This window comes from Limulus polyphemus, unplaced genomic scaffold (genome assembly GCF_000517525.1).
Source record: "Limulus polyphemus unplaced genomic scaffold, Limulus_polyphemus-2.1.2 Scaffold4702, whole genome shotgun sequence".
NCBI classification, from domain to species: domain Eukaryota; kingdom Metazoa; phylum Arthropoda; class Merostomata; order Xiphosura; family Limulidae; genus Limulus; species Limulus polyphemus.
Genome location: NW_013670312.1, coordinates 1 through 10,034, shown reverse-complemented (window position 1 = coordinate 10,034; position 10,034 = coordinate 1). Strand labels below are relative to the sequence as shown.

At 30.6% G+C, this 10,034-nt stretch overlaps 1 protein-coding gene across 3 annotated transcripts in view; it reads right to left on the bottom strand.

Annotated features, from left to right (window-relative positions):
* Positions 1–8,376, bottom strand: part of LOC106471564 (transcription factor Dp-1-like) — a 61,050-nt gene extending 52,674 nt beyond the window's left edge. For 2 of the 3 annotated variants that reach the window (XM_022400178.1, XM_022400179.1), the window contains exon 1: positions 8,109–8,376. The gene's annotated coding sequence lies outside the window, so the exon portion shown is untranslated. The remainder of the gene's footprint in view (positions 1–8,108) is intronic. The other variant, XM_013932168.2, reaches the window with a different exon arrangement.
* Positions 8,377–10,034: the final 1,658 nt, after the last annotated feature.

The window sequence follows — 10,034 nt, the reverse complement described above, 5'->3', positions numbered from 1 at the left end:
GTAGTGAGTGTAGAAATTCTGTGTATTACAAAGTTGTATCGAGAAAGAATATTAATTTTATTTAAGAAAGGATTTGTATCGCTGAAGTTCCTCGAAAAGAATTTATACTGGAAATTAACAAACGAACAGAGACATGACACCATCTTCTTAGAATCCGTTCATTGAGAAAAGGTTGTACTTGTAAAGTAAATTGACCTTTTGGTTTATTCTTCTTTCTTACAAGTGAATCATTTTAAGTTATTATTATTATTATTGTTATTATCAATAATTTAAAGCAAAAGACTATATCAAAACCTTATAAACTTCTAAAAGCAAAAGTTGAGCAATATACATTTTTAAGTGCTTGTACAAGGCCACCCAGAGATTAGATAGGGCCCAGGGTAAATTTAAAACAGGGACCACGCATATACTATATGAAATTGTTTTGAACATTAGTAAATTAATTAACATTTTCAGTAATGCTAACTTTATAAAATTGAATAAAAGAGTACCTACATACTGGTACCTCACTGAATGCTAATTGTCAAGACGTTTAAAAAATATTTTATATTTTAGGGAGTCATAGATTTCTCTGAATGCTAATTGTCAAGACGTTTAAAAAATATTTTATATTTTAGGGAGTCATAGATTTCTCCTATTCTTTGTTTTGCATCACAAAATTATTTGTGGCCCACTTCTCTCTATTTTTCAGTTTTTATTACACAATAACTTGTATTATGAGGGCCCAGGGCAAAATGCCCCTCTCAGGCAGTCCTGTACTTGTAAGAATATAATGGTATAACATCATATTAATGCATACTTTGAGTCAATCAATTTATGAGAATCTACATTTTATATATTTAAGTAATATGCTGCAAGTGAACTCTGAAGGATTACACAGAGACTGACTCAATCAGAAAAAAATATAATTTAATGTACCTCCTCCTAATAGTTTACAACCTGGCACAATCACCAAGTCTTACCAAAGCACTAATCTTCTAGAAGGTTGTCCCCCGACATAAATACTGATTCCACCAATAAGATTAACCTAATGAACAAATATTTCCTTAAATACTTTGATATATGAAAATGCACTGTATCACAAAAAATTTGTGAATTACTAATAAAGTAGAGGATCTAGTCATTATTCAAGCTATCAACAAAAAATGTAAAAGTTTTTACAACATCCTTTTTGGCAAAAATGCAAACTCTAATTTTAAAACTGCAGCACACCTACTTCCTAAGCTTATGTAGTTACAGCAAACCAAATAAACCTAGGAAGTGAGCCATTACTAAATTCTTCATATGCATGGCTTTTATTTCCATATCATAAAGGGGAAGATTTCAATTTCCACAAAACTTAATACTTCTTTCCTAAATTTTCTGTAAATTTAAGGATTTCTCGATCATAACTTTTGGTTGAAGAAAATATTTCATACCTTTAAAACTGTGGCATTTTAGACATACTTGTAAAAAAAAAAAAATACAACCAGGCAATTAAAAGACATACTGTGCTCAATACCTTGTTCACATCAGTTATCATATAAGATCCTTCCAGACATAATAAATTCTGAAAGAAAATATGATATGGCACTTTTTATTTTTCAAAAAAATTCATGATGGCAAAACTGTCTTTATTTTTTACCAAATTAACTTTATTATTCAGGGAAATTTTATATGTTTACACATCTCTAGTTTCTTAAGCAAACATAACAGACAAAATTTTATTGGCATGTATTTTACAAGTTACCAAAACATAATTCTCAAACTAAAGTAATGCAAAAGTAAAATCTGCTGTCCACTAGTGACAAAATTTGAACCATTAATCCTAGCTTATGTAACAGGATTTTTTAATTACTGTTTATTTTTAGAATTACTACTTTATTTTATTTACATTTTTTTTGTCTAATTTTATTTTAGCAGTCCTTAAACAATGGAAATCCTTCATATCACCCTCAGACATTTCACTACTCTTATTATGAAAGCGTCTGCACAACACCATGGGTTACATTAATCAAAAAATCATTGTTCTCAGATTGTTTCTAACTTAATAATTAATACAACCAGCCTTAGCAGGTATCACAAAACTATAACACTGCTGCATACACTGTACATGCCTCTAGATCAAGAGCTTATGGCCATGTAATGCTACTTTTGTGAAATTACTGTAATATGGGTCAACATAATATTACAGTGTATTACATGTTTCTGATGTAATTTACACTGTACAGTAATATAAAAGAAATAATGTTTATGAGTAAAAGAAAATGTAGATATGTTCAAGTACACAGAAAGAACATGGTTTTCCAGTGTGTTGTGTACATGTATTTGTTAAGGCAGGTATGAAATATGTCTCTGAAACTGATTTCATACGTGTTCTATGAAGATCAGCTCAAACACAAGTTGGCCAGTTTATTCTCACTATTGGTTAATGTTCAAAGTACATAGTGATGATAGTGGGGATGAGAATTAGTGTCCATGAAAATGACATTGGGTTCCATGGTAAAATTAACAGCATTCAACTTTTTATCATAGCAGATATATTTTCCTTTGTGAATTTTTTTTCAGTGAGTGGGGCTGTTTGATGTCTGATGTGGTGCACATCAATCAATGCTGAAGATGCAGTATGTCTAAAATAGTACAGTTTTAAGAGTACCTACCCTTTTTGCACCAACAATTATCATATGCAATTAAAAACCTCAAATTTGCAAACAATTAGGGGTGGGAAAAGATTGAGTTTAGGCGGAAGAGCTTCTCCCTGTCATATAAAAAGAAAACTTCTGTAAATACCTTCCACATTTTCAGAAAGCCACCCTAGATTCTGTCCTGTACATGTTATGTCCATACTAACTTCATACATGAGGAGCATCTTAAATCAGCAAAGTAAGTACCTGTACTTGTCTGTAAATAGAATTGAATACCAGTGACATCTTTATCTTATGAGATGATACTGACAGCATTGTACTAGATACGGTCTGACATTACAATATCTTGATAGTGTGAGAAAGTAATAAGTGATTGGCAATATATAATCTATTTTTCACTGTCTGTGGGGTGATGTAGGCTCTCATAGCTTGATGAAACCATCTACTGCTTCTCACAACACCAATAAAGCAATTTTACTGAAGAAGATCAACAAGACATTGGCCCTGAAATTATGTTATTGGAGTATAGCCTGTCACTTACTTGGGATATATTTTCTTACACTGTTAGTTTAGTATTTAATTATGTAAGTTAGAAATTTTACTTTAAAGTACTCCAAAATCAGCAGCCACAGTTCCTTGAACATCTTCCTCTCAGACATGAATTGTCCAATTATAAGTGATACCGAAGAGCCATGTCCATGATCTACAATTAATTCACAAAAGCAATTGCACTGTCTATTCAAAAGATAATCCAAAAACATCTTCTGATTTATGTAATTGTGTTGGGAATTGGTTGTAAAAATTATGAATGATGATTGGTTGAAGTGCCTTTCTACATTACTTCAGACAACAGATTCCAAAACCTTAACAACATATGTTAAACTAATTAGGCCTACAGTTTCCAGATTCTCCCTAGACTTTTTTTAGAATTATCGGGAATTTTGCAGGTGTCAAGGGACATTTAACAAAAAAATCACAGTTAAAAGTACCCACTAACTATTTTCTAAGCTTCTTCAAGGCTTTTGGATAAAATTCATCTGAGCCATAAGTTTTATTCTGAAAAAGTTTCACATCCTTTTTTAAAACATCAATTTATTCAGGATACATAGAATTTATGGTCAAACTCATCCCCACTCTTAACCAAATTAGCCAGTTTGGAAATCTCTTCATCTTCAAGAGTAAAAAAAAAAACATTTCTTTCATCCACAATATTAACCTCAGCTCCGTATTTTATAATTAACATTAGCATAAATATTCTTCAAGTCACATTTAATATTTTGAGCAAAGGAATTTTAATAATCCCTATTAACCTCACAATAACTTTTTGACTTTTTATTTCTATAAATTTTAATATTCTCTATCTTTAAAGTAAACTTCATGTACTTAGCTTGACAGTTTTCATGAATTTAATTTCTTTTTGGTTGAAATATAAACATTTGGTAAGAAAGTATCCCCTGTTGTTTAAGCACTCAACCTTTATTTCTTCAAACATCTTGAAGTTTTTAGAAGATATATTTTCTAACATTTCAAGCACAGCTCTTATTAATTCCACATCTGATTCTAATAAAAGAATCATAGGTAATACTGTAATGTTATGATTGTTAGTATTCAAATATTCTTGCACAAATAATTTTCAATCATGTCCTACTAAGAACAAAGTATAAAATAGCATCTTACTTAGTAGAATCTTTCAAATGTTGAACAAATCATTCCACCACATCCTTGTGTAAAAGACTTGAACTAATCCCTTTAAATTCCCTAAAATAATAAACCTATCTGTATTAAAAGCATTATATATTTTTATCAATGTCTACCACTTGATCAGGTGAACATTCTCCTACGCATCTTTTTCCCCTCTCTTTCAGGAGCTTAAATCTAAACACATTTTTTTCAATCTCAATGACAGAATTACTCTCATAAGCTTTAAGCTCATTTAATAAAACAATTACAACTATCCCTCTTATTAACATAGCCTCTTCAAAATACCTTAACACCTTCAAAAAACATCTTCATTTAACCAAAACTCAGTATTGGTAATACCATCTAAGATGTTAATTGCCACTAAAGTGAAGCAATTGGATGTTTCTGAGGGAATTTTACAACTGCTTCAGTCTTTATGTTTAAGAAAGAAACTAAAGAAATTTACGTTTCTGAGTGTGGTGCACATACGTGAAGAAATGACATAAATAAAGGATGCCTGTATTACAAAATTTGGTCAAGAACTAGTTAGCTGGTTAGTTAGTATTGAGAATCACGAGTTAAGTTATAAAAAATGAAGTTACAACGAGGAAGCTGAGAAAAATGCTAGTCACGAGGTTGACAACGATAAGTTACTGACTCCGAGTTAGTAGCACAGTAAAGGCTACAAAAAAGTTTATGAAAGTATCTCAAATCGGCACTTTGATGTAAGATTTGTTACTTCAGCCTGATGTAGTAGTATAAGTGAAAAGCCAACTGGGGCACTCACCATCACAGCAATCAGTTACTTGAGAGTTTTGGTTCTTGTTTTGGAAATGCTCGATGAGTTGCAGAAATTAGTCAATAAAGTGTCAGGACTACTTGTGGGTAGTCGGGAATACTATTTGAAAATTTTGAAAAGATACAAAAAAAATACAGTATAAAAACTTGTGTCTGGAGCTAAAAGTCAAGTTCTCTCCAGGACGAATTAGGTTCCCCAGGAAGAATCAAGATTTCCAAGTAACCATGAATATAAAAATTTCCAACCTCCAAAGGTATACCAGTCCAACCTTGTTGTAAGGATAGAATTTCTATCTCTCTTGTTCAATTAATGTAGTTTACTAAAGGAAGTTAATGCTTATAATAGAGAGAAATATTCTATATGTATTGGTTAATAGTGTTTAACTGAAAGTGTTTAAGTGAAAGTTAGAATTGTTAAAAAACTAGCGGTTTAGTAAATGTTTAACTGTTGATATTAAAAGTGTATACTATGTGGAAAGACCTAATAAATGTTGATGTATTTTGTTCAATGACAGTATCAGAATCCGTTTCTTTAGTCTAACTGTAAATTACCTCGCGTTAGCAACTTGTGAGCTCCACTCACCACTGCAATCCTCAACTAAATAAATTTTGTGTAATCAGCAGTATAGTCAAAGCTCCAATGACTAACCCTAAGGGCACTGCCCATTACAAAAGCACCTAACTCTAGCAACTTAATGTAAAGACTTCTTCCACTAGTACATAGGAAACTTTTTCAACTTTAAAACAGTAATAGTTACAAATAAATGGTTCTTGATTTCCAAATCATACTAGATTTCTATATTATTTTTTTAATGAGGGACAAACAAAAGGCCCATAGGAAGCAAATAAAAAAAAACAAGCAAATCAGATGGCATAAGGCCATTTGGCTCATTACTGTTACTCATTCCTCAACTAAAATAACAAGCAATACACCAAACCAGCCTAAATTTAACCATCCACATCTGAAAGAATTTAGCAATGCATACCTCATCATCAAGAAACCCATCCCACAAGTTTACAATTCTACCAAAAACAAACTGTTTTCCATGCATTTTATTATCCTCTGCAAATTTAGAAAACCAATGTCCAAGAAGCCATTCAAATCACTAACAAAAAAAAAAGGTGAACCCATAATTTGATTCTGAAGAACCCTGCACATCAAATTTATATATGCTGGAAAACACCATTCATCACCAAACTATACTTTTTACCACCAAATCAGTTTTCTATCCACTTAATTCTTCCATTAATTCCCCAAGAACTTAACTTGCTAATTAACCTTTTGTGCAGTACCTTGGGTATAAACATTGTAGAAGTAATGATATGTAACAAATACCAGAGTGCCCTATTTAGAAAACAATCCCTGCCAAAAAAGTCAAATACATTTGTAAATTGTAACATACTGAAAATATTTTTGATAACTATATTGAGTATTACATATTAGATGCAAATGTTCAAAATAACTTTCTAAATAATCTAATATAATAGTTATTTTCTAGAAATTCTAAAGTTAAAACAAAATGTTACAATGTACACCTTAATTAACTAGAATGCCTAGGAATAGAAAATTAATTTATGTTTAACTACAAAAATTTCTATATCACATGTGTTAAAGGAGTTAAAGAAAGGATGATATTGATTCTTTTGGAAACAGGAACCTTAAATGGAAAAATCATGTTAAGTATTACACAACTTTCTTTTTACTTGTTTCTTTACCCATGAAAAAAAAACCTAATAGATCAGATCACACTGTTTAAATGTTAGCTATACATATAAAGCTACTGTCAAGGAACACTAGTAAAGCAGCTTGAAAGTTAACATTTAATAAACAATGTTCAGCACAGTTTTACAAAGGAATTTTCATGCATTATCAACTTTACATTTTTTTTACCACAGTATTATTTTTAAATTGAAAATAACATGGATACTTGATGAGTAGGTTCAAATGTGGAACTGGCTTTTAATATTGAGAAGTGCAAAATAATGCAATTTTCAACCAAGTTACATAAAATAAATTATAAAGGACTTGCACCATAGACAAATTACAGTCATGGTAAAGAAAACTAAGCCTAATTACTAATGAAAGCATGCAACTTTCTGTCAAATATTAAAAATTCGGTGAAATGAGTAGTTTTCTCTGATATACAAAATTTGGATTACTATTGTCTTATAAGTTATATAACTTAAGTCTCTTGTAAGTTGTAAGCCTCATTTATAATATGTGCAGTTTTGACCCTTACTTCAGAAAAGATATTAACAGTAAGTCGAGTAACACACTGAAAAGATACCAGAGATAATTACCAAGTTACGTTAAAATATTTTAAGTATAAAGAGAGGGATTTATGAACTTAAGCTTATTGCTTTCTCTGAGAAGTGGCACCACTGTAATTATATTCTGAAGTTAAATACGTTTATGAATTGGTCAAACTGTCTGTTGTAAATCCGTTTGAATAATATCTAATGAAACAATGTCAATGTTATTGGAAATTGGAATCCAATATTTAAAAACTTTGAAACATTGAACCAAACTTGTTCTTTCCATTAAGTTTAGCAAAATTATTTCTATTTTGTTTTAATATGAATAGCTAGTTATAACTAGTGGTAATCATGAGCTTAATACAGTATCAATCCGAATTCCTACATCACTTAAAAAGATGTCAGAAATTTTCTCTTCATAAATAATATAGCAAACTTTGTACTATTAACATTTTACTATTAAGCTGTTAGTGTTACAGCGACGTTATAAACACAATTACTGCAGGAACGTCTTTGTCACAAATATAATTATTGTCATTTTATTATCCTTTCATACTAAGATAATTTTACGTTTCTTTATTTTTGGTCATTAACAATAACAGTTTGATAAACAATAAAATTCTCGAATTATTGAAAATTAATGTAAAAATCTATTTTACAAATATTAATATATTATACCATAAAATCCTACAATCTAAAACATGTACAACCGTAACTTCCTATATGAATGTATTATTGTAAAAATCATACCTTGTGTCTCGACGTTTATAAACTAAGTTTTACGTTACTATAGTATTGAGCATCAACTATAAATTTGTACAATGCGCGCATAAGATTGAAAAATAGTCAGTAATTATACTGTTGCTCGGTGTTATTACTATTAATATTATTAATTATTTAGAGTATGCAGCAGTATATTCACGCGAAAAGAAAATTCCTCATTTATTCGTTTGATCATTATTAGATAACAAAAAATTACAAACTTTATAATACAAATATTTTTATCTTCTAACCAATTTCACACGTTCTCTCTAGCGATACTTTCTCAAAATGTAATTTAAAACACTAGCGCTCCTTGTGTTTACCGGAAATCGTCAGCAACTATTCACAACAGCGCCATTAGTCGTGACACTTGAAAATTATATATCAATACAAACTAAAGTATTACATGTTTTAGTTATTGTTTTTGATTAGCCCACACAAAATCAAGTTCTTGATTGCATAATTTGTTTTTAAGACCTACATTCATTCCATGTAAACTAACTTTTCAAAAACCCTATAAGATTTATATAACTGTAGTCTGTAACATTTATAAAAGTTCCCATTTGAAATACGATACTGCTCTTGAAAATCCAATAATGTGACACATTGTTTACACAAATCACAATTTCATTTACATATTAACTACTATAAAATATTTTTTTGTTTTCACGATACTATTTTTGTTACCAAAAATCTCTACACTATATGATATTGATATGCGAAGTATGCCCATAGATTTAGTCCTCAATTGTACCTAATAAAGCAATAAAACGGAGACACACCAATTGGCTTAAAAAAAAAAAGTAAAAAAAAAGAGGCGTGTTTCTTTTTGACAGAACACACATACACACATTAGTGTTGTTATTTATGTCTAACCTTTCAGATATGTGATATTTTCAAATTTAACCACACCATATGTGACACAAGAACTAGATTGTCAAGTCAGAGTCCCAAGGTTCAAGCATAGCCATTCCTAATTTAGAGCTGCTGATCAAAGCCAGAGAAGGGGGATCTATTCAGCAGCATCCATCATCTACATGGCTGCTCTTGATAAAAAAAAATAGTAAAATAACATACAAAAATTTTACTGAAGCCCAATTTAAATATGTGGTATATGAACATAGTATTAGTTTTCTACCTTCTTATATACAACATACCGTTATTATAAATTTATCAATTAACCTGAATATATGCAGTTTTCACACAACACGTTTTCAACAAAACCGTTAAGTTGATCTCTTTTCTAGGTGCCTTTGTTTCTTTGTCATTTTAAAGTAGATAATACCTGTTCTGCTAATGTATGGTTTTGCTGCAATACACTACGTTGTAAAAGGATATCGACAGCAGTGTCCTACAATGGTAGATCTCGTGATATCTCGAGTTTACGACCACACTCATGTTTCAATGGGATTAACAAACAATTAAATAAATCCTGAGAACATAATATTAGAAACACTTTTGTATATAAAGCTTTAAACCTGTAATGTTAAGTAATTCATATTAAATCTTTTTATAAATGGATAATTAGAAGAGTATAAAGAGTTAACTGTGTTGTATTATATTGTTACGTCTCTGGTCGTTTGTTATTTTCCCATAAAAAATCCTTCCAAAAACTTCAGCGATACAAGTCCTTTCTTAAATAAAACTAGTTTATTCTTTCTCAGTACAACTTTGCAATACACTTAATTTCCACACTTAAACACACGCTATAATTCACAACGAACGATTCACGCACTTTACCGCGCTTAACTCAATTGTTCGTCTCTATCTCTGCCTGTCTGCAATTCTATCCCGATTAATTGACTGGCGCACTTGTATACAAGAATAGATGGCGTCTAGCAAATACTGGATTATTCGCGATGTTCCCCGATCTTTCTAGAACTCATTACGTGTTACCAGTGTCATGTGACTTCC